The sequence below is a fragment of the Gallus gallus genome, chromosome 8 (assembly GCF_016699485.2).
Source record: "Gallus gallus isolate bGalGal1 chromosome 8, bGalGal1.mat.broiler.GRCg7b, whole genome shotgun sequence".
Taxonomy (NCBI): domain Eukaryota; kingdom Metazoa; phylum Chordata; class Aves; order Galliformes; family Phasianidae; genus Gallus; species Gallus gallus.
The window spans coordinates 16520547-16532342 of record NC_052539.1 but is presented as its reverse complement, the minus strand read 5'-3'; the positions used below and the strand labels follow the sequence as shown (position 1 = coordinate 16532342).

The window sequence follows — 11796 nt, the reverse complement described above, 5'->3', positions numbered from 1 at the left end:
CCTCAGTGCAGTAAGAGCTGTCCTTGCCTCAGCCGGCGCAGATGGAAGGGGCTCCCGCACTGCAGTGCGTGACAAGACACCATCAGAGGACGGCAGGGCGTAGTTATAGCTGGAAACAATGAAAACAGCCCACTTGCTAATAATCATTCCACATGCAAGCTATGAGGAATGAAATAGGTTTGGGACACTGTAGATTAATATTTGTTGTCTGAAAACAACCTTGTGCATTATAAATCTTTTGTACTTTTATTTCAGGGGTCACTTTTTTGTTTTCAAAAAAAAAAAAGAATTCACGGTTACCAACTGATGTTGAGTACAGTACTTCAGCAAAGTGACTTCAGGCACTGCTACACATTTAGCTAAAAAAGCATCCTGATGTATCTGAGTGCATTTATTAGCCTTGGGGCTAAGAGGAGTATTCGGCAGAATGAAACTGAAGGTAAAATGAAACATTCTACACGCTCAGGATGTTGACAATCATGAATACTAAAATAAACAAACAGACAAAAAAAATATTTCTAGGCTTTTGAGATCATTTTTTCCAAATCAATTAAAAAAATATAGCTGATATCATTCCAAAGCGTTTAATAAAACTGCAAATGTTCAGTATATTTTAATGGTTTTAGCTGAAGAAAATTCACGAGTGCAAAGTCTGATGCTGAAAAAAAAGTTTCTAATAGGGAAAACAGCAGCAATGCTTCAGCAAACGCAGGAATATCTATCCGAAATGAAATCATAATGAATGAGGAAACATATTACACATAAACATCTGAAAGATAAAAGTATGATTCATAAACAATATGCCATCAATAGCCATAAACCCAACTAATAATTGCACCGCATCCATCACGTTCAGAGAAAGGTAAAATACAGACTCTGAGGCAGAGGACAATATGTTCCTGCTCACAAGTTAAAATGGCTCCGTGCCTGCAGCACATACCGCAGGCCAATGTTGCTCTCTTTTGGTGAACAGGCAGTACTGACACCAATTTCTCTGCACAGCAATTCCAGCACTTAAAAATAATTTTTTCAACACTACTCCCAAAACCGATCTTATGAATAGCACTGAGCCTTTGATTTAAAATACTTTAAAAGGCTTTTTTTTTTTTTTTTTTTTTTTTTAATCACTATCACAGCTAAGAGTTGGGTGAAAACAAAACTAAACACGCTGCTTTTGGGTCTGTTCCTTCATCGGGCACATCCTATATATACATATATATATATGTATATTACAATATTCTTCATCAAAGTAATTAATCTCGTATTTAAATGCACAAAAATCTCAATAAAAAAAATACGTATGCAGAGAAGGGTATGTAATTTTAGAAAAAAGATTACAATAAATTGCATTATTTTTCCGGCAGCTGTACTTTACTAATCCTGAAGTCAAGGCAGGAAGAAACAAAGACCAGCAAATAGTAAAGCATCTGCTGTACATTTCAGTGTAAACACGGCTGTTTAAGTGTAGCAGCAGAATAAAAAGGACGTCACCTCATAGCATATCCTGCATCTTACCTCGCTGGGCCTTCCTACTCTCCCAAAGCACCTGGATTAAATTCTGCTTCACCAGGGATATCAGTATATCCTCGTTTTCCTCTACTGCTGTCCTATTTTGTCTCCTTTCTGTTAGGCTGTTTGTATGTGCATCTGTTGTGCTATAAAACGTTTAATAATAATCCCTGTCCTTTCCACCTGGGCTGCACAGAGCTGCAGCAATAATGTTTATAACCAACTCCATGTGGTAGGTGAGTGGGGCCAAATAACCTTCGGGCTATTTCTCATTTGGGGCAAGTAATCTAAATTAAAGACATTAATCCTCAGGGTACACATGGGCTTAAAAGTACTAAAGGAGGGCAAATGCTTCTCTTCGTTTATGTTTGTGAGAAAGTCTAATCAACAATGGACAATTTCCTAAAAACAAGTACCTAAAATAAAGCATTCAGACCAACATGCAAAGCTAGATGAGACATTTCTCATCGATGTAGGAGAATATTTGCACTTCTTTTGGACATCACTGACAATTTCAAAACGCTCAGCAACTGTAAATCCTTCCTCTTTTAATTGAGATGTGTCAGTATGTTTTTGGCTCTAACTTCAGGAACTGCATTTTGAAAGCTTTGTCCTCCTTCTTCTGAGAGCAACGAATAAGGAAGAATGTATGTTGCATAAGCACACAAAAAGTAGTTCCCGATTATCTTTCAGGCAGCCATCTACCTTGCGTGACACAGATGTACCTGTCTGATGTGTAAAACAAAGGAAAACCCATCAGGAAATTAGAAAGTCGAATCAGGTGAGAGCTTCTGAACGTCTTCCCTAAACAATTGTGATGGAACTCATGGAGCTAAACTGCTGCATCCACGCACAGAACCGAGTAATCACAGAGAATCACCATGACCACACCGTTGGATTGGTGCTCCTACCATACCTGCAGAACCAGAAGGTGTTTTACTTATAGAGCTATCCTAATGAGTGAAATTTTAAACTAATAATTATATATAAATAGAGAAGAGACACTAATGGGGTCATACTTCAAACAATTCTACCTAAGCCCTGAATGATGAGAACATAAACTGAGAAACTTACAACCACACCTCACCAGCAGAGATTTAGCTGCTTGAAATAATGGTGCTATATGTATCTTTACAATGTAAATAATAAGAATAAATAGATAAATAGCACATCTCAGGGAAGAGAATATAAGATGAATTTTGATAATAGAAACTGGCTGCACAACAGATACCAAGGGCACCAGAATACAAAATTTGGGATGGAAGAAATTATCACACCACCAATAAAAAAAAGAGAGAGAGAGAGAGATCTAACTCCTGCGTATATAAAATATTATATGCATTCAGTAAAAATAACAAAATAAATTACTGACAATTCCAGTTTGAATTAGGTATCAAAGAAACACATCTAACATGAAGCTTAAGACTGACCCCAAACCAATTATCTCCACAGCGCTGCACTGTAGGACCACTCCACCTGTCACAGCTCCCACTCTCAGCTGTCTCAGTCCTCCTCTGCAGCAGCTGTCTGTCCACAAGGACGCAGCTGTAGAACATCTTGGATGGCAAAACAGAGAGGGGAAACACTTGACTCAGCTCTAGTGTCAGCTCACTGCTTCAGACAGAGGACATTGGGGCAAAAACCAAGGAGACGCACAGGAACAGGTCGGAGCAAGAATGAACCTTGAGGCTCACAGCTGAGAGTTTGCTATGCAGCTTTACTGTGCTCTCACTGGGTACTCCTGCAATCTCCTATCGGGTCGTAACTGTTTCTCTCTTGAATGCTGACTGCCAGCAGCTGGACTGGGCTTGTGCAATCACTGAGATCTGAGCAGAACACGGGTGCTGCTCTAAACAATTCCCGCTATTTGCAGATCAAACATTTGTGGCTTTCTGCTACCCTCAGATACAGACTTATCATCTGCAAAATCAATCGCAAACCAAGCAAGCACATTCCAAAGCTGCACTGTGTGTAAGAGCTGGATCTTTCAAACACTTGCCACCGGTTTAAGACTCCTGCTTGCAGAAAAGGGAACGGTCTCAGTGATGCCTGCTCATCCTGCCCCACATTTCTAAGATGGCTTGTTCTACAGCACTTCACCACTTGCCTGTAGGCAAATTGTACCCCCCTGGAAACCAGCCCTCAAAAACTGCAAGGCTGCTTTCAACTTTCTGTAACATCAGTTGTCCCGCAATCCCCTGGGTGAGCGCACACACCATGCCGTGCAGCAGCCGCAGCCCTGCACGAGGTTCCATGAGATGGAGGGAAGCAGTGCAGCAGGAGAGCCAGGGAAGGGCACAGCAGGCTGTGTCTGTGCAAACTGAGCTCTGTGCAGCCCACTGGGCCTTCCAGGAACACACCGCAGGCACAGCTACTGACCTGAACCACACCTGAACTGAAGCTATTTCAGTTACAGTTGAACCCAAACACGAACTGAAGGCAGAGACTCCCTGCTTTCAGTCCCTCGATACAGCTGATGGATCAGAGAGTAACTTCTTCCCACTAAGGCTTTATTAGAGGTCACATCCATTATTTAGCCTTTTAATTTAGAGCTTACCCAATAAATGCAAGGTTAAATACCAAATCCTAATAATCCACAGTAAGGAGCGGGAGGGGGAAACCTGAAATGCCAAGCTTAAAAAAAATAATTAAGAATATAAATAAATAAATAGTCAATCATTGTTTTCTTAATTATTTTATCTTTGATCTTTAAAATCTCTACGTTTATGTATTTTCTATTGCTAGGGAAATCAAATAATATTTCTAGTTGATAAGCACCCAAGTTTAGTAGTTAATTAAGCCCTTTTGAGATTCGTTTTCCTCTTTCAATTCTAACTGAGAAAAAGTTAAAGCTTTTAATAGCAGAATGGAGCAACGTTATATAATTCTTTTACTTGAAGTTCTTAATTGCAATTATCGGTTTAAACTAGAAAACTCCTTTGGGGGGACTTCGGGTTTTTCTTCCTTAACTACCCCAGTAATTAGAATACTTGACTATTCTATACATCTGATAATCCACCTATTTCTCTTCCAAACAACTGCAGGTTTCCCAGATCGCAGAGTTATGTGAATTACATATGCAAGCTAATCCCGTTCATACAAACATTTCCCACATCAGCGACAGTTCAGACTCCTCAGTAACACCAATATTTTATGTTGTATTATTAAGAGATACTCAAAATGGAATTTTCATGTGATACCATGCAATTCAGAATACGTAGGAAAAGCAAATCCCATAAAAATAAGTAAGCTCAAGGATGCCATCTGTGAGCTGGATTTGTTGTGGGTGACAGTTAGAGACTTGATCCTGACAAGAATTTTCTACTGAATGCAGAAAGGAAGCCCCACATCAGCAACCACTCAGGCTCAGAAACCTTACAGCCACATAGAGCCCATGGTTTTTCCAGTAAGCATCGCCTTGCACCCTGCCACACTAGCACTGATACTCCCACCGTCCTCTTCCACTGCTCAAACCAGGGCTCACAGGGCCTCTAGGAGCCCTGTAAAGGGACATGGGGACAGACCTGCAGTAGAGCTGCTGTACCCCTGCAGGAAGGGACTGCCAGCCCACAGACCAGCTGGGTGCGCCTGCATCTCATATTTCCTGTAGGCAAATGCTTCTCAAAATACAGCCTGACAGTGTTGGATTGCACAAATAGTGCCATCTCTTATATTGCACCTGCTGAAAGTGTAAGATAGAAAAGTAGATACTTGATGTTAATTCGTAGAAAAAGAAAACTACTGTTAGCTTAAGAGCTGTTCCCCAGTTACACAGGGGTAGGGTAGTTTGCGCTACTTGATTAAAAAGAATGTCCACAGGAATTCAGGAAAAATTAAAAATCCCACTAATAATTTGCAGCACAAAAAGGCAGGGGCAATTACTCGCACACCGCTCTCTCACTCCATTTTGGCAACAAGAAAACATTCAGCTGTGAAAAATCTCCCTCCCTTCCCCAGCAGTTTTGCAGAAAACCGTTCTAATAATTATAATAATTCAGAAAAATCATCATCAGTAGTGCTGAAATAATTTCTTGATTGCTGTGGCACAAAAACTCAGCCCTTTATGCTGATTTACGATTATTTGGCTGCGTTTTGAACGAGCACGTCCTGCAGGCTGAGCTACACCTCACTTGTCAGAAGGGAGAAGCACTGTAAGCTTGCTCACGCAGCCACAGAACTGCAGCACAAATGAACCCAGCACCAGGGGCCAGAGGCAGAGACTTCCTCTGCAGGTGACAAGTCTCTCCAGACGGACATCTGACTGCTTGAGGGCTCACCAGGCAATTCCTGTGTTTGTCCCTGGTTCTGCACAGGACCTGGCTGGAGTGCTACTGTTGTGTGTTTCATGAGTTTAATCATTGTAAGGAGAAAAAAAAAAGTATGCAGTTTCTGGAGAAAAATAAAGGAAAAAAAAAAGAGAGAGAGAAAAGAGAAAAAGTAGCTACATTTCCATTAAGATATCCATAGTTTTTTCTGTTTTTAGTGGCAGTACTTTTGGCTAGACATCTGTTCAGTGGGCGAGCTGCCGCATCGCCAGGCACAGTGTTACCTTCCTCACTGAAAACAACGCAGACCTGGGCCAGGCTGGCTCTAGGGAAGCAGGATAGAACCTCAAAGGCACAAACGCTACATTGCCTGTGGTGCTCCCTGGGTAGTGCTGGAAGCTCTCAGGTAACAGCCGCATTTGCTCTCTAGAAACTGCAGCAGAGAAACACAGCACTCTCTGCTAAGAGCAGCTGGGTGCGGTAGCGCCCGGCCTTTACACCACTTCCCACACCTGCCTCCATTAGGCTTTCTTACAGCTGGCTTCAAAAAACCACTAACGTTAGTTTTCCTCAAAAAACAAAAATGAGCAGGCTGAGCCATCAGCAAGGCAAAATGGGAAAAGCCGTATTAATGTCAAGAGAATTCATTTGTGCAAGGACAACAGGACAGAACACCTTGCAGCTGAAAATTCTGCTTGATGCAGACCGTGCTATTGACACCTTCACTACTGTAAATGCTGATTACTGACTGCACTGCAACTGGTGACATTACCAAAATCTGCTGAGGAGCTGCGATGCCACGGAACGCTGCATATTAAGCAAGACAGCACACGATCTGCAGTGTCTCTGCGGTATATCTGCTTCGTCATATGGCTCAGTCACTTTCAGATTCCCACACACACTTCCCAGAACTAGAAATATTCTCAGCTCTCACTTGCCTACAACCGGCACAACCAACCTGTGAAACCATTTCTCTCTGCAGAATAACAGAACTTGATAGTAAATTTTATAGAGGTATGGACGCATGAAGGGAGCATTGCGAGAGCCCAATTACGGGGCTATACTGAAGAGTGATGGTTCAACAGCAGATGTACAACAAAAGAAAAGTTGCTTCCAAATGATATATTTTCTTTAAAAAAATATATAAGGCGCAGTGGCACAACACAGGGAAGTACAATTTATTGTTGATTAAATAATTACAGTATGGTGTTATATTTCCTGCTGAGGCTCTGTGAGCTAAACTGCAACCCAAGTGAGATACAAATTCCCAAATAATGAAAGTGCTGACACGACAATATGCATATTAGCATTACTGGATGTTATCGTTGTTGATACAAAAGAAGATATACAATTGTCCTCCTAGAATGTTAGAACAGGTTATATCGCAGCCAACTAAAACAAAAGCATATACCAATTTTATCTACTTGACTTGACTGTAATAGCCAGTAAAGCTATCCCCATCGTGTTGTTGCAATCTGTACAGGAGAAGAAAATTACTGTGAAATAGATCCCATCATTCCAAAAGCTTGATTGAGAGCCAAGCTTCTTCCATATGTGGGTGTTTCTAAAGGAAGAGTAACCATCCAATTACTTCAGCTTCCTAATCCTAAATAGGTTTTCTATTACCACTAATAATACATGTATTTGTGTACTTGAAAGAAGATTCCCATGCATATATAACATCCAGGGATGTTACAAAGTACATTAATTGAATAGCATTTGGACAATTCAAACGCATTTTGTATAGGAACATTTGTATTCAAATGCAGATTAGAACACATACTGGGATGGTTTGAACACTGATTCACATTAGCTGTTAATTGATATAGCTATTAAACCTTTGCTTCGAGTCCAGATTTGTTAGCATTTGGAAGCTGTAAGATGTACAGTACTTACTGTTTCCTTACCTGATCGGGGGGGGGGGGGGTAGGGGAGGATGTAGGGAGGAGAAAACTGCAAAATTTCCCACTTCAGAAAGAACACTGAGTGTTAGTGATGCCTTCCCCTATCACACCAAACAGCCACACTACTCTGAAAGCTGTAATAATGTGAGCAAGTGAGATACCAACAGCTTGGAAACACGTAAGTAAGAAACTGCTGCACTGTACAACATTTTCCCCCCAAAATTCTCTCGCTATCCGTGTTTCCGTTATTCAGCAATTGTGACCAGCACTGTCAAACCCAGCGGCATATCGGTGGAGCAAAGCGCTCCACTTCTTTGTATGCCAAAAGGCTGAAGGGAGGAAGAGAGCTGTCTCTGGTTTGTGTCACACATTTCAAAACAAAACCAAGGGAGGCAGTGACAGGCGAGGAACACATCCTCCAAAATAACTGCAGACAAAACTCAAGGCGTACACAAAGCCCGTGCTTGGTGTGCAATACAGTGAACTTTAGTGCACCCTGAGTAAAACCCAACCACACAGCCGCAGGAATTCATGCTGAGCATTCTGACAGATCTTCCCACAAGTTAAGTAAATTAACGATTGGAAGAGGCTGTCAGGCCTTGCTCACCAACACTTGTAGAAATTATTTTAAGTGTCAGAAGAACTTATTTTCCACTACGCCAATAAGCTCTCTCTGTTGCCTCTGGTGGCATAATGTACTGAACACCCAAGCAATAGACAATGATGTGACTAAACTTAAGCTGCCCTGTAGCTTATTTTCTAGTACTATGTCATCTCGATACAGGTACTTTATTCATTTTCTGAATTAGAATAAAAGAAATCAGATGGCTGGAATCCTATACGATTGTGTAAAAGAAGGGATTACCTCTATTAGGCACAAACCCTGCAAGCACAGGTTGTAATTCCCAATTATCCTGCTCAGTAGAATGCCAGCAATCACCTAATGGGCCTGAAAGGGAAAGGGTAGCTGTGGCAGCTGCAGTTGTTTCCCACCTGACATACATTTGAGATTGCTGGCCATTTACCCATGGCGTTTCTAACTAAAAATACATCGCACTTCACACCGCCTGCTAATTCAGGTACCAGAGATAGTACAGATATCTGCACAATCCATCCTGCTTCTTATTAGCGATGCTGAGTTGCCTAATTTACTGCATTTGGAAAGGCTATTGCATATTGGTTATTTTACCAAACATGAGTTTGTACCAACAAAGCCTGCAGTCGTGTGCGGCACACAGCAAGTCCTGGGCACAGAGAGCAATGTCAGAGCCACAAGGAAGCAACCTCAGTGAAAGCTGAGAACATTCAGCACTCAGCAGAGCTGTGCCTGTGCACAAGGCTGGCTTCGGGTGCAGGTGCATCCTCCTGGAAACACACAGCATTTTTACCTCTGGCCAGTCTCACACCGGCTGCATCATTCGATGGACTGCTGAGTCCACATGGGTATCCTCAGAGCTGTATTTCTCTTTGCAAAGCAAATTACTCCCACGGCAAATCCTTATGCAATGACAACTGGGCAACGTCTGATATCTGAGTCAGATCAAGAAATGCCCTATGCAGAACTTGCAACGCAGGTATACTGTGACATTTTTTCCTTTATCTTCTTATGGAAATCTCTTATTGAGAAAATAGGGCCCTCTACTCTCTTCTGAAAAACTTCTAAAACGTGGAATGTGGTGAATTATGGCAGGGACAAGCAAAAGCATAGATAGTCAGATGACAATTCCACTCAGTAAAAATTCACAGATAGCACTCAATGGAGCAGTCTTTCGTTCTGCTGCAACAGAGCAAATTGTTTCCACAAGAATGGGCGCAAGGAAAACATTGAATGCAAAACCTCCTCCAGGATACCGAATTTTCCTACCAGATGTCCTGACTCCTCTTAGCCCTTCTGGGCATCGCTGTACTTCATGACCGCCACCCTCAGCTTTCAAAGCCAGACCTTTGCAGCAAGCGAGCTGCACATGCCGTCACCCCGCTGCAGCAAGCTGCGTAACAGCGCTTGGCAGAACTGCCTTCCAGCAGCCACGAGCAGTTGTTTGATCACAGTGCAGCAGCCACGGCGGGCACGGGTCACTTCCCTGCACTCTGCTGCCCTCCTCGACGAGGCTGATAACTCCTGACAGCGATACGTGCGGAGGTGACCGACCGCTGTGCAGCCGATGTGGAATATAAAGCAGGTTCTGGAGCTCGGTGTCAACCACCATTTCAGCCAGAGGCAGGCTCCATTTTGCTCCATGTCACTAAGAACAGATAGACCCATTCACAGGGCAATTAAAGGCCGTACAAATCAGTTTTAAATGCATAATTTGTGGTAATATCACTGATTGTGAAAGAAGGGGAGTGCTAAGTGCAGTGATAAGAGTTCTCCTTGCTAAGTGAAGGCTGCCTTTTGCTTTAAAAGAAGAAACAAGGACACACACACACACACACAAAAACCCACTAAGACTGTCTGTCTCGCTCCCCCACAAGTAGAATCTGCTCTTGTTCCATACACAGAAATGGTAAAATTACTGCTGGATTCCTTGAGAGTCCTAAGTGCTACAGCTATTTACATACCAACAAAGAAGCTTCTGCATTAACAAAACATTTGAACAACATAGGAAATTGCACAGAGGTGGCTGACAGAGAACAAAGAACACAGAGGCAGAATAACAACTAATGCATGGGAATTTCACCACACGCAGAAAAACATTACAAACGTTTTTAGCAAATGCCAGAGTGAAAGGTTTTCCCAATAGCTACACGATTTAACAGCAAACGATCTTCTCCCGAAAATGGGAATAAACACAGCGGCTCCAAGTTAACCGTTTTAACACTGCACGCAAAGCTAACTTGTAAATAGTCGTGTTTGCAAATGCCTAAATTAGATGTTACGTAACTGTTGTAATGTAATGGATTAATGAACGCAATTCCAAACTTCCCACTTGAAGATTCAAGGAAAGGGCAAAAGCTGTAAATTCACGTTTGTACGTTAAACAGCGAAAGTGAGCAACGAAATCATTCAGATGTAGTTTTAACAGCTGATATCAATTCGTTTGATTTCCTGGACAGAGAATCAGAAATTAGTGGCTGGCATCCCCAGAGAGAACGAAATACGGCAGGCAGAACGTCAGCCCAAGGCCGAGGTCCGCCAAATAAGTATCGCTATGAAATATTCTGTTTCCTCGAAAGTTACTTTGCCAAACCAACCCTTTCAAAGGTATACTTTCCTTGCCGCTCCGATTTCATACTTAGAATCCCAAGCTCGTTACCAAGAGCTAAAGAAGCAAATTGATATGCACTTTCTTTTACCAGAAAACGAAACTCCTGGGCCCGGCAGCGCAGAGCACTCAGGTACCAGCAATGAAGCAGCTTCCCGCCATGCCCTCCGGTCAGCCCCCGGGCGCCCTCCTCACAGCACGTACCGGCACAACTCCCACCGAGCGCCCAAGGTGTTTTTCTCCACTAAAGGCTGACAGAGATGCCAGCGGGCTGCGCTCTCACAGGTTTAAGCACCGCTTCACAGCACGAATACGGGGTGAAAACTTTGTGGGATTTCGTAAGTGGTACTTCTGAACCCGGCCGTGCAGCTGCGCACCTCGCTAAGCAGTGGCCCGAGCACGGCGCAGCCGTTGCACCCCGCAGGTGTCCCGCGCTGAGGAAGCCGGGAGACATTTGCACCCAAATCGGGGCAGCTGCTGCCTCCTTCCAAATATCCGCTCCATACATGAGCTTAGCCTGGCTACGCCATCATTACCACGTGTTGATTTGGACACCCAGCTAGCAGGACAGGGGTTTTTTGTTTGTTCGTTTGTTGTTTTTTTTTTTTACGGTGATTACAGCTTGCGTTTTGCAGCACCGCCTCTGGGCGGTCGGTCCCTCCCTCCCCTCCGCAGCCGCCCCTTACCTGCTGCTCCTGCCCTCTGCCGGCGGCCCCGGGCCGGCGGGGTGAGCCCCGCTTCGTGCCGCGGCCACACGCGGGCGGCAGCGCGGCGCCTCCCGGGCCGGCGGCCGCCTCGTGCCGCCTCGTGCAGCGCCGCGGGACCCCCCGCCCGCCCCGCGCGGCGACTCGGGAGGAGCAGCGCGAGGCCGGCAGGGTGCCGCTGCACGTGCTGCCAGCCGTTCCCAAGGAAAAC

The 11796-nt window shown here is 43.7% G+C and overlaps 1 non-coding gene across 1 annotated transcript; it reads left to right on the top strand.

The window, feature by feature from the left end:
• The first annotated feature begins 238 nt into the window (after positions 1–238).
• MIR1761 (microRNA 1761) lies at positions 239–319 on the top strand. The gene has a single exon (NR_035262.1). It is a non-coding gene; the product is annotated as a microRNA 1761 (primary transcript).
• Positions 320–11796: the final 11477 nt, after the last annotated feature.